A 13193-nucleotide genomic window follows, 5' to 3' on the forward strand; every position below is an offset into this window, starting at 1 on the left:
CGATCAGAGTTACTGTGCCGTCTTGCTACCATAAAAGGTCAGTTGCTATATTGGTCTAGCCACTGTATCAGTCTAGCCATCCGCTCAAACTTCTCTTTCTTTTGTTCTCATTCCCTGTTCTATTTCTTCCTTCTTTTTCTCTCTATCACCCCAATCTCTATCCTCCTATTCTTTCCTTCTTCTTTTGAATGTGCACGTTCGTGTGCATTCACGCAAAGACAAGGTGGGGTCCTCTAGCTCACTTGTCTTGTAAATTAACCATGTGTGTGTGATCACAGAAACAAGAGAGTACAGGTCAAGGGAAGCGATTTCGAACTAGTTGTAAGACTGGGGGCCTTTCCGTCGTGATCTAAGAGGGCGCTCACACTAGTTAGCCCGAGTGAGTCATGGACCCAAGTGATGTGTGTCCCCTCGCCTCACACCAAATTCCTCTCTCACCGGTTGGTGTACCTTCCCTTGTCCTTAATAAGGTTCACGAAAGAGCGGTCTCAAGTCCCGGGTTTTCCTTGGAACCCGCAACACATGCCACCAAGTCATCCCTACCCAAGGGTGAGATCGAGGCATCTAACCACACATATGTTGGTGTGGTTGAAAACTATGGTGATGGATGCGTCAATATTCAATCAAGTTCATTCAACTCAGACTGGATTGTAGATATTAGAGCATTGTTTCATATTACCCCACATAGACGTTATTTTGCTTCTTACAGTGCTGGAGATTATGGCCCTGTAAAGATGGGGAACAATGATTCCTCAAAGATTGTGGGTAAGGGAGATGTACACATAAAGGCTGATGTTGGGATGAAGCTTTTGCTAAAAGACGTCAGACACGTACCAGATATCCGTCTAAACCTTATCACAGGAGGGTGTTTAGATGATCAAGGATACCACTCAGTGTTCGATAAAACAAAGGGACCTCTTGTCAAAGCAAAGAGCATGAAATGTTGTTCACTCTATAGGACACAGGTGCAAGTCTCTGATGACGAAGTTAATGCCACCATGGAAGAATCCTCACAAAATCTGTGGCGCAAGCATCTGGGCCACATGAGTGAGAAAGGAACGCAAATCTTAGTAAAGAAGCATATTCTTCCTAATGTCAAATTGCATCTCTAACCTCATGTGACCATTGTCTATTAGGCAAATGACATAGAGTCTCTTTCTCCAGTAAGGGCTCTAAAGATACGAAAATCCTGAATCTGGTGTATTCAAATGTGTGTTGTCCATGGATGTCAAGTCACTTGGTGGTGCATCATACTTCGTCACCTTTATTGATGATGCTTCGAGAAATGTGTGGGTGTACTTGATGAAATTAAAAGATCAGGTGTTTGAGGTCTTTCAGAATTTCCATGCTAAGATGGAAAGGGTGACAAACAAGTTACTGAAGGTTCTCAGATCAAGCAATGGGGAAAAGTACACCTCGAATGCTTTCAAAAGCTATTGTGTCAAGTGTGGCATAAGGCATGAAAAGACAGTGCCATATCCCCCCCAGCATAATGGTGTTGCAAAGAGAATGAATCGCACTATTATGGAAAGAGTTAGGAGCATGCTATCCACCGCCAAGTTACCAAAACCATATTGAGGTGAAGCAATCCTCACAACATGCGACCTAATAAATCAATCCCCATCATTTCCTCTAGATAGTGATATCCCAGAGAGAGTTTGGACTGGAAAAGATATCTCTTATTCACACTTGAGGGTATTCAGATGCAAGGCGTTGTTGCACGTGCCCAAGGAACACATATCCAAGTTCGATGAGAAAGTACTCCGATGCATCTTCTTATGATACTCAGATGAAGAGTTCAGATATAGGTTATTGGATCCTGAGGACAAGAAGGTGATCAGGAGTAGGGGTGTGGTCATTCAGGAAGACCTTACCATTGAATATGTGAAGAAGTCAGAAAAGCCACTGATCTCTAATAGTACAGAACCAGTCATAGTTCCTCCTACAGTAATACATGAAGATGGGGGAGAAGTGCAACAAGAGGGTGGGTCCCAAGAGTTAAACATGTTAGTTTCGGGTGATGTGGAACAAGGGAAGCAACATGTTCAAGAAGTCCCACCTGCAATTGAATTGTGAAGGTCCTTTGGATATAAACACTCTACTAGATACCCTGCATCAGAGTGTATCTTATACACTGAAGGCGTGAACCAAAAAGCTACTAAGAAGCTCAAGCCAACAAACAAAATGAGGAGTGGGTTAAAGCCATGCAAGAAGAGATGGAGAACCACACCTATGACTTGGTAAAGTTGCCTAAAGGCAAGAAGGCATTGAAGAACAAGTGGGTCTTCAAAATAAAGACTAAAGAGAAAATCTCACAACCAAGATACAAGGCCAGATTGATTGTGAAAGGTTTTGGGCAAAAAAAGAGTATCGACTTTGATGAAATCTTTTCTCCCATGGTGAAAATGTCATCAATCCGTTTGGTGTTAGGCCTGGCTGCAAGCTTGAATCTAGAGATAGAACAACTAGATGTTAAGATTGTCTTTCTCCATGGTGATTTGGAGGAAGAGATCTACATGGAGCAGCCATAAGGATTCGAGGTAAAAGGAAATAAGCAGATGATTTGCAAGCTGGAAAGGAGCCTATATGGGCTAAAATAGGCCCCAAGGCAGTGGTACAAGAAGTTCAAGTCTTTCATAAGGAGTCATGGGTATAAGAGGATAACTTCATACCATTGCGTATTCGTTAAGAAGTTCTCCGACGATAACTTCATAATTCTTTTACTGTATGTTGATGACATCCTAATTGACGGTCACGACATTAGCAAGATTGACAAGTTGAAAAAAGAGTTGAGCAAAGCCTTTGCCATGAAGGACTTAGCTCATGCTCAACAAATCTTGGGCATGAAGATCTCTCGTGACAAGAAGGCTAGGAAGTTGTGGTTGTCACAAGAAAGGTACATTGAGAAAATGCTCGAAAGGTTCAGTATGAACAATGGAAAACCTGTCGGTTCCCCACTTGGAAGTCATTTCAAGTTAAGTGCCAAGAAAAGCCCTTCAAATAAGAATGAGAATGAAGAAATGCATAAATTTCCCTACACATCGAATGTAAGAAGTTTAATGTGTGTCATGGTGTGCAGAGGCCAGATATCACACATGCAGTTGGTGTAGTTAGCAGATTTTTCGCTAATCCTGGCAAGGAACACTGGGCAGCAGTCAAGTGGATACTCATATATCTTAGAGGAACATCCAAAGTATGTTTGTGCTTTGGAGGAGGTAAATTTGTGTTACAAGGGCACACGAATGCTGACATGGCTGGAGATGTAGACTCCAGGAAGTCAATCTCAAGGTCCCTGTTTACTTTTGCAGGGCACTTGTTTCATGGCAGTCCAAACTACAAAAGTGTGTGGCTCTATCAACCACAAAAGCAGAGTACATTGCAATTACTGATGCCTACAAGGAGATGATATTGATAAAGAGATTCTTTTGTGAGTTGGGCTTGAACTAGGACAAGTATATCATCCATTGTAACAGTCAAAGTGTTATTCACTTGAGCAAGAATGCTAGCCTCCATTATAAGAGGAAGCACATTGATGTGCGTTATTATTGAATTCGTGATGTTTTAGAGAAGAAGTTATTGCAGCTAGAGAAGATCCATACTGACAAGAATATGTCGGATATGATGACCAAGACCTTAGCCAGAGATAAACAGAATCTATGCAGAAACATGGCAGGCATGAGTGCCTTTTAGCACCTGGTTAATCTGTAAAGGATAACCTCCCCATTGGGACTGGAAGGGGAGATTGTTGGGTGTCCCATCCCATGGTGGGAGGGCACGAATGAAATTATCCCATCTTAAAAGAGCAGTTTGGGAAAGCAAAAGAGGGTGACTTGTTGACCAAGCCAGCATACCACAAGAATAGGATCTCACTTATGATTTTGGTATGCTAGTTATTCTTATTATCTCTTTCCAAAAAGGAAGATAAAGATGGACCTCCTTTTTAGGAGGTTATGATATACACTTCCAAATATGGTTGTTATCCCTTGGCCCATATACTAAAAGTCAAAAACGTGGGAGACAAGAGTGATAACGAACTGTCTCTTGAGTTTGTGTATTCCTTTACAGAGAAAAGAAACACAAAGAGCCTTTTTTTTCAGAGAAAAAGAATAGAGAGAAGAAGAAGATAGAAAGAGAAAATGTTTTCTTTTAGAGAGAGAAATCCTCTAGAAAAAAAAAAAAAAAGTCTCTAAGAAAGAGAAGAGTGTCAAAGAAGAAAACTTAAAGAGTGAAGTCTCTAGAAGAAATCAGAGAGCCCAAGAAAGCCTGTTTTATTGGATGACCATTATAACAAGTGAGTTTACAGTGAATTTGATCTCCTTTCTCCCATGGGCGTAGCTTGAAAAAGTGAATCACGTAAATCTAGTATCAGTAAGATTTATTTATTTATTTGCTTTATTACATGTTTTCTCACTTATACACACACACATCGGTTCTGACATAATTTTGTTTCTCATATTTCCTAATTCTGCTGCATACATATGCATTCGTGCGAGACAACTCTAACTGGGTGAGCACAACAAAGAGTTAATGGTAACTTTTTGAGGGCGTGAGAGTAGTAAATTTGGATAGAAGATATCCAAAAAGCGGTGGATATACATTACTATATTAAGTCAAGCCATATATATATATATATATATATATATATATATATATATATATATGTGTGTGTGTGTGTGTGTGTGTGTGTGTGTGTGTGTGTGTGTGTGTGTGTGCACGCACGCAAGCGTGCGCCCATGCACACACGTATATACTATTTATAATAATGTAATAAATATTACTAATAATATATTATATACCATATATGCATCATAGAGTGAGGAGCTCAATATGTGAGTAAAGAAAAATGGTCAAGGTTTTCTTTACTCTTGGAGAATGGAAAGACAATGGGAAGGTCACTGGTTAGGTACCTCGATCTCACCCTCCGGGTCGGGTTGACCTGATAGCGTAGTTCCGAGTTCGAGATGGACCCGGGACTTGAGATCGCTCTCTCGGGAACCACGTAAAGAAGACGTGGGCAGGAGTACCAACCGGTAAGAGAGGAATAAGGATCGTGAGGCAGGACTTGCCTCACATGGGTCTGTGACACGCTTGGGCTGGCTCTTGTAGGCACCCTCTTAGATCACGTTGGAATGCCCCCTTGGTCTATGGACGGTTTGGAATCGCTTCCCTTGCCATGTTTTTCCTTTCCTGTAAATACACATACACACATTAAAAGTATAGACAAGTGGGGCATAGGTCCCCACCTTGTTATAGGGTGAGCGCACATGTGCATGTGTACTCAAAGAAGAAATGAAAAAAAATAACACATGAAAATCCATGTCATTTCAACAGCCTCACGGCGTCTTCTTGACAAGGAACTCTCGGTACATATTTTACAGTAAAGAATGAGAGAAGCAAATAGATAAGAGAAATGAAGGTGAGAGAAGAAGTTTGACCGGGCAGCTAGGTTGGCACAGTGGCAAGACTAGTACAGTGACTGATTTGATGTAGTAGCAAAATGGGCACAGTAACTCAGACTAGCGCGACGGCAATACTACTCGACGGTACAACCAACACCGACCAGCCTGACGCGATGGTGAGTCTGACGTGGCAGCATGACAAGCACGGTAACTCAAACCGGCACGGGGACAATACTGCTCTATGCAAGACTGGCACGACGGCTAATCTGGCGCAACGGCTAGTCTGGCGCTGTGGCTAGACGGGCACAGTAACTCAGACCGGCACGGCAGCTAAACTGCTCGACGACAAGATTGGCACGGCAGCACAAGGCTCAACCTACCCTTTGGTCAAACGATCAAATGAGAGAAAGAGGGGAGGTGAAGACTAGCTTAACTCTCACTAGATCTTCCAAAAGAGACGAAAGTGAAAATAAAAGTGATGGTGAAATAAAGGTAATGAAAAATAAGATGAAAGGAAAATGAAAAAGGTGAATTAAAATAAAATTTAATTAGAAAATATAATTAAAATAAAAGTAGAATGGGTAAAGGGATGAGTTAAAAATGAAATGGAGTTAAGTAAAATGAAAATAAAAGGGATGGAAGAAACTAAAATAAGATGAGATAATTAAAAAAAATAAATGAGTGAAATAGAGTAAGGTATGATGTGATAAAATAAGTGAAATAAAACAAATAAAATAAAATGCAATAAAAGAAAATAAATTGAAGTAAATGAAATGAAATGAAAGGAAGGAGTAAAATGGAATAAGATAAAAGGGAAGGGGTGGAAAGTAAAATAGGATGGTTTAATAAAATAAAGGAAAAAAAATTTTAGTTGAAAGAAAAAGTCAATTAGTGTCTCCTTTTTTCTAATTTAATGTGGAGAGAGAGTGAGATAGAGAGTTAGGTTTATTTAGGTTGAGGGAAGTAAAGTTTAAAAAAAAGTAACGTTTTAACAAAGGGGGAGAAAGGGTTGAGTATTGGGTTTTTTTTTTTTTGTGGGAGTTGGTCAATTGTACGAAGAGTCAGAAAAGTGCAACGAAAAAACAAAGGGGTGGGATGAAACTTTGACTAAACGAGAAATAGACGTAAGAAAAGGTGGGGTTTCGCTTGTGGGTGTTTAGAGAGAGAGAATCGTGAAATTGCAAGGAGAAGAGAGCACGAGAGGATGGGGGGCAAAAGTGACGGAAATGGCAGACGAGTGGTGGAGATGGCTGCGTGAGATGGCAGAAATGGGAGGTGACAGCTGAGGAGCACAGAGAGGAGGTGGGCGAATGGTTGCAGGTGGGTGGAAAAGATGGTGGGAGAATTGCAGAGGGTGGAGCGTGGCGGTAATGGGGCAGCAGGGTGATGGAAATGGCAGGGACGGCGGTGGTTGCAGGAGAGCGGTGGTGGTTGGAGTAGAGAGATGGTGGCAGCCGGTTGGAGTGGAGAGATGGTGGCGAATTAGGGTCTGGAATGTCACGGATGGTCGTGGCTGAGAGTTGGAGAGGGGGCTGCGGGAACAACTGGTGGAGGAAAGCAGACCGATGGAAGCGTGGTGAAGGAAAAGATGGTGGCAAGGAAGAGAGACTGCAACTGAGATGGAGCCGTGAGATGGACGCACGGCAGTGGCGTGGAGAGGGAAGTTGCAGAGTTACAGAAGGGCAGAAATGGCGGATGGCAGAGAGAGGGAAGCGGGTGAGTGAAGACTGCGATGGACCGTGCGTCAGGGGTGGATTGCACACACGGCGTTGGGGATGAAATGCTAGGTGGTCGCGTTGGACCGTGGATCGTGAGAGGGGAAAAGGCTACACGAGGGTGAGGGTGCATAACGTGGTGATGCGAGGGTACACCAAAAAAAAAAACAAAAAAAAAATAGGTGGACAGGGACTACTAGAGAAAAAAATGAGGAAGTGGACCTGAGAGTGCATAGGGAGAAGTGAACGTGCAGGGTAAAGAAAAAAAAAGGAAAGGGTTGATGGTCATATGAGGAAGTGGACCCAAGGGTGTACAGGGCACGTGTGCAGGGGGTAAAGAAAAAAACAAAGAGAGGGATGATGGTCATATGAGACCACAAGAGGGAAGAATAGAAGGTTGTGGTCGTGAGGGACATAGGAAAGAGGGGAGGAGATCGTCGTCATGCCAGACTACAAAAGAAAGGGAGAAAGAGAAGAGAAAAAAATATGGTGGTCCGACGAAGAGAAAAAAATATGGTGGTCGCGTCGGACCACGGATCGTGAGAGGGAAAGGGTGCATGAGGGTGAGGGTGCAGGGTGACGTGAGGGTACGCAGGAAAAAAAGAGGTGGAAACGAGGGACTACCAGTGAAAGAATGAGAAAGTGGACCGGAGAGTACATAGCGAGCAGGTAGACGTGTTGGGTAAAGAAAAAGAAGAAAAAGGGATGTTGGTCATATGAGGAAGTGGACCCAAAGGTCCATGTGGCACAGGTGCACGTGCAGGGGGAAGAAAAAAAAAGGAGAGGAATGATGGTCATATGAGACCACACGAGGGAAGAATGGAAGGTTGTGATCGTGAGGGACCCCTAGGGAAGATGGAAGAGGGAAAAAGAAGGAGATCGTGGTCATACGAGACTACAACAAAAAGGGCGAAAGAGAAGAGAGAAAAAAAAATGTTGTGCTCCGCAGTGAGACCGCTGAGCGAGACAGAGAGAGGAAAGAAAAAGAGAGAATGAAAGAAAAGAGAAAATTACCTTATGCCTAAGAGTACCGACCGAAAAATTTATCCCTTCTTCCTCTTGCTCAAAAAACGTGACCCAACTTCTTCCTGGTGCTCCAAAAACGTGACCCAACGATGAAAAAAGCTTGAAATTTTATTAAGCCAAGTGGGATCTTTTACATTGAGGTATAACGTGGTATTTATAGAGTTGGGCCCAAAACATAGGAGGATGCCTAAAATATAATCTAATTGATGATATATAATCTAATTGATGATAATTATACTTTATTTGAATTAAAATAAAATATAAAAATTGTGAAAAATTATGGTTTTGCCTCTGCCCAATAATACATCAAATTTCAAAACAGTTCCTGCTGCTGCCCTAGAACGTGCATGATCTTCCATATATGATTTTAGGTTGCTCTAGCGCCCGTTTGGCCAAAAGATCATTACTTTCTCGTTGGGCTCAGCAGGACGATTGATTTGGTACCAACTTCGAACCACTGATCGTTGTTTTAAGCGATGATCATGCAACTCGAAATTAATAAGAAACTTGAAAACTTTGGATCAATATCGTGCTCATGTTTTTATGTATTTTCATGATTTCTTCATTGAATTGTAATGAGCATGCTGTTATGATCGATTTTCAACAAACGTAGCTCGATTCGTGCCCGAACGAAGATTTTACAATTTTTTGGTTTTAGCTGGAATCTGAATTTCGGCGGTCGCAATTTTGCAGCAATGTTAACACCTTCGTACCCCAAATCTAATTGTTCATCATGCGCGGGGTTCGAACCAGACATAACCATGTACCTTACGCACGCAATACAATTGGTTTCGGGTCGATCGGGTATGCGAGCGTCGTGATATGGCCACTCGAGTGGGGCTATTATTGATTTTCCTACAACTTTGATCATGAATCCCCAACTTCTCTCTAGCTTTTCTCCCTGCTCGAGCGTCATCACGAGGCGTGCCACATATCAAAACGTTCGTCTTGACGAGACATGTTCACAAAATTTGAGCGTAATCCGAATTGGAACGAAGGAGATATGGCTCCCGAAAGTCACTGCACGAAAATGTGAAAACCAATCTTCACTAATGGAGACTGGTGCAGGGAGGACGCACGGGAATAGCGTGCAAACTTTTCTTTTTTAGTCTTTTGCTCATAACTTTGTCTTAGATTGTCTGTTTAAGCCAAAATTTGACCCCTAGGGGTTTTTGACCATGTCGGATCCAATGGCAATGGTCCCACAGCCTTTTGACACTCCGGTAATAGGGTTTCAGTTATAAAGTCTGTTTCAGAGTGTTAGAGACCGATTTTTTCAAAATTGTTTCTTTACCTGCACTTCCTTATACATGTCGGTTTGGGACTAAACTTGGCAGGTGGCCTTCTGAGGTCCTTAGGAACATTCTCACCTGTTCTGGGTACATTCTGATACTGTCAAAAATTCCCCTGTAAGTCAGGGCTTTATCGATCGGCTTCTCTTTTATTCCGCATCGGGGACCCAAGGTGCTGAAAAATGTCTTCAAACAGTCACACATGAATATATCTTCCTCTCCTTCCTATAGTTTTGGTTCCTACAATCTCTCATGGATCTATTTTGGGGATGTTTGATTTATGAAAAACGTTTATATAAGGTATCAACCTTATACTGTACAAGTAAGGTTCACCTAAATAATCCATTAGCGAAGGTTGTTCTTACGCTGAAAAACCCTCAAATCAATCATGTTGACCTCGAGAATCATAGACATGAAAAAAGGGGATTTGTAGTCCTAAAAATAGTTCATCTTCTAACACATTATCTTGACAGTCTATTTTCAAACTGTTCAAATGTTTATAGGTCTACTTGGTCATCACCATTTCTAAAACTTTAAATTTCATAATTGGGAGCAACAATAGATTTTCGTATTATCGCAAGTCTTGGTGCCACCAAAACTACACTTTCAGCATAGTTTTGAGGTGCACCTTACTTCAATAGTATAAGGTTGATACGTCATACAAACATCACCCTTTTGTTATCCACTCCAATCTCGTCTCCCACTATCTACAATATTTCTCTCCTCTCTCTTTTCTCTCGATCTCTTCACGAAATTAAAATTCTTAAAAAATAGAAACTCTAGGTAATTATCTATGTATATCCAGGTGATTGATATGCTCCTCAAGAACAAATGAACTATAATATTCATTATTTTTGGGTTGGCCTTTCTAAAACTTACACATCCTAAAATTGATTTAGTGCGTAGAGAGATCGGGAGAGGTCCTTTAAGTTATGATCTTTACTTCCCTTATTATTTAGCCTTTATGAATTGGTTCATATTTGAATTAATCATTATTTCTACACACCCAAATCTCATAAAAATTGCAGCATCCACTCTTCTCATTAGGGAACACCCGATAAAAATATTAAAAAATAATTCTAAAAAATAAATTAACCAAAATACCGCTAAACATTTTAGGGGTATTTTGATCAATTTATTTGTTGTGAATTGTGTTTTAATATTTTCTTAAGTTCACTAGACGCTCCAAATTTTAAATGATTTAAATTCATAGAGAAAAATTAAAATTCAAAATAGTGACCATTAGATTAACCTAGATTCAATCTATTGCATTAGGTGTTTATAATAGCTATAAGCTAGTGGGCTAACTTCAACTGCTCCCTTTAATATTCTATATGTTACATGATAGATATTATAATAGTTGTACTCGTATTATGTCATCTTAAAGTTACATGACTCTTCAATGGATTGTTTCAAAAAAAAATGGTAAGAGATAATGCTTCCCATCTTAAAATAGAAAATAAGAGAAATATAACAAAAAAATGAAATTTTTAAATAATAGGATGTACCTCTCAAATAATTGAGAATAAAAACTCTCTTTTAGCTACATTATGTGGAAATTTTAAAGTTAAATATTTATTTCTTTCCCTCTCACTCTCTAGATAATTATTTCAAAATGTTTACATCGTAGACATCCATCTCAAGTTAAATATCAAAAGTTTGAAAATTTTAAAGGTAAATTTCTATTCAAATTTTAAAGGAGGCTCCTACATCATCTATCGCTTAAGACCCCAAGTAACCTACAGAAAGCACTTCCAAAGACATCCGCCACAAAACCTCAACTCATCTTTTGTTCAGTCTGAGTCAGTGTGGATCCATTTTTGGGGCATACCTTTGCATGCTTGGAATTTGGGTATGTTTCAGTAGTTGGCAATTTTATGTGAAGCTTTTTTCTCTATTGATTGAGATCTCTTGAATAGTATCGAAATGAAATTTGTTCGATTTAAGATTCCCCGAATAAATTTCATCCAACACCAAAACAGGTTAGATTGAGAGTTGGTACAGATGATTTCTTGATTGATGTGACAATGGAGGGTTTGTGGAGAGCGGATATATGCGAGGTAAACTCAATGCATTTGAGTGAGAGCTCTTATCAGTAATAGGGTCCTTGGCAGTCAGAATAATGAGGGTTGGAATGTGGTCAGTGGATGACATCGAAGGAACTATGTAGGATCATCCTCGACTAATGTGGTTCAGGAGGAGTTTCATTGCAAGGTTCAGAATTCAAGGATGGACATGGATGGTTCTTCGCACAATCAAGTTCCCAATCTTGTTGGCACACGTGGACCAAGTAACAGCAATGTGGGTTCCAAATTATTAAATTTGAATTCAAAATATTCTTTCAAATTGAATGTTTCCTTTAGAAAACAGAAAAATATTTGGAAATCAATCTTAAAAAGGCAATGGAGATCAATTGTTACAAGCTGTGACAGCTATTTTAAAGGCAAATGCGACTAACTTTTTGGATTGTTTAGAGGAGATTTCTTTTTTGAAAACCCACACCAAAAAGGAAGATCAGATAACGCAACTTGAGGATATGCATGGTAATTTAGGTTGGAATGGCTTGGACTTTGACCTTTGTTTGGGACGGGTAGAGATGTAACAAATCTTATTGAGGGGCCTGAGGGTTTCAAGGCGTACGGGGAAAGTGCAAGCCCCATGAATGAATCGACTTCTTTTTTGGGAAGGTACGAGAAGGTTATTCCTCTTGGGGAGAAGAGATTAACGAAAAGGAATGTGGATTCTATTTCTATTCTATTTCATCTCAGATCTTGCTGTTTCTTTCCTTCATGACGACTTGGGGTTATTTTCAATTTTTCTGGTTCTCATTTTGACGATGCTTCTGCAAGGTTGTTGTTGTTAAAACTAATAGCGAAGAAGAACATGGTAAGGGTTCGTGTTGGAGAGTTGGACTTTGTTGTGGGTGTATTGATCAATCTAGAGCAAGATGAGTAAGGAAATGGGAGATTTAGGAAATAATTGCGGTGGTGAGCAAAACATTTTCTAGGGAATTTGTGGAGGATGAATTGGCAGTGCCGCCAATCAATGTTTCTTCCACCAACGAACAATGAGGTGCACTTACCTGTGATTGAGCATTAGGAGATGGCAGGGTTCAATCTACCCCTCCTCTTTTGGGTATGGGTATGTTAGAGGTTTCGGGTCAGTAGTTAGAGAATGACTCGTCTGAAGTGGCTGAAGAAGGAATGACTCGTCTGAAGTAGCTGAAGAAGGAGGAGAAGAAATTATTCCAAAAAAAGTGGACAACATCCTCTCTGATATGGGGCTTGATTTTGAAGTTCCTCTAGTTGTTATCTTTAATGCTATCAAAGATAATATTAAGAAAGCCAAAGTTGAAAAGATGGAGAAGAATGTTGCTGGTAAAGGTCGACAAAAAGGGGATGGAGCGCATAGCGCCAAGGCAACATAAGATCTATCAATTTCCCGCTCGCTCTTCTGTAAGGGTGGCTGCTCGAGGGGGGGCCAGAACTACTTGCAAGGACAACAAAGGTGAGGTTCTCATCCAAATCGATGATAGTGATAATGAGCTCAATGCATTTCCTGTCCAATTATCTACCAACAATGTGGATGTCGCCAAGGCTGGATGTTCTTCTTCCTCTCTCCCATGAAGATGATCTCATGGAATGTTAGGGATTAGGTAATGCTAAAAGAAATAGGAAGTGAAATTTTTTGTTCCAAAATTTAGGCTTGATATTATTTTCCTTCAAGAAACTAAGTTACCCAGTTTGTCTGTTAGCAAATTA

At 40.5% G+C, this 13193-nt stretch overlaps 1 long non-coding RNA gene across 1 annotated transcript in view; it reads right to left on the reverse strand.

Moving 5' to 3' along the window:
- LOC148779074 (uncharacterized) overlaps positions 1-6101 on the reverse strand; it is a 49695-nt gene extending 43594 nt beyond the window's left edge. The window contains exons 1-2 of the long non-coding RNA XR_016047408.1: positions 5436-6101; positions 4908-5187 (exon numbers count right to left, since the gene is read on the reverse strand). This is a non-coding gene — a long non-coding RNA (uncharacterized LOC148779074). The remainder of the gene's footprint in view (positions 1-4907; positions 5188-5435) is intronic.
- Between the last annotated feature and the right edge of the window lie 7092 nt (positions 6102-13193).

Source organism: Amborella trichopoda, chromosome 13 (genome assembly GCF_054954075.1).
Source record: "Amborella trichopoda isolate Santa Cruz 75 chromosome 13, AtrichopodaSantaCruz75HAP2 v2.0, whole genome shotgun sequence".
NCBI classification, from domain to species: Eukaryota; Viridiplantae; Streptophyta; class Magnoliopsida; order Amborellales; family Amborellaceae; genus Amborella; species Amborella trichopoda.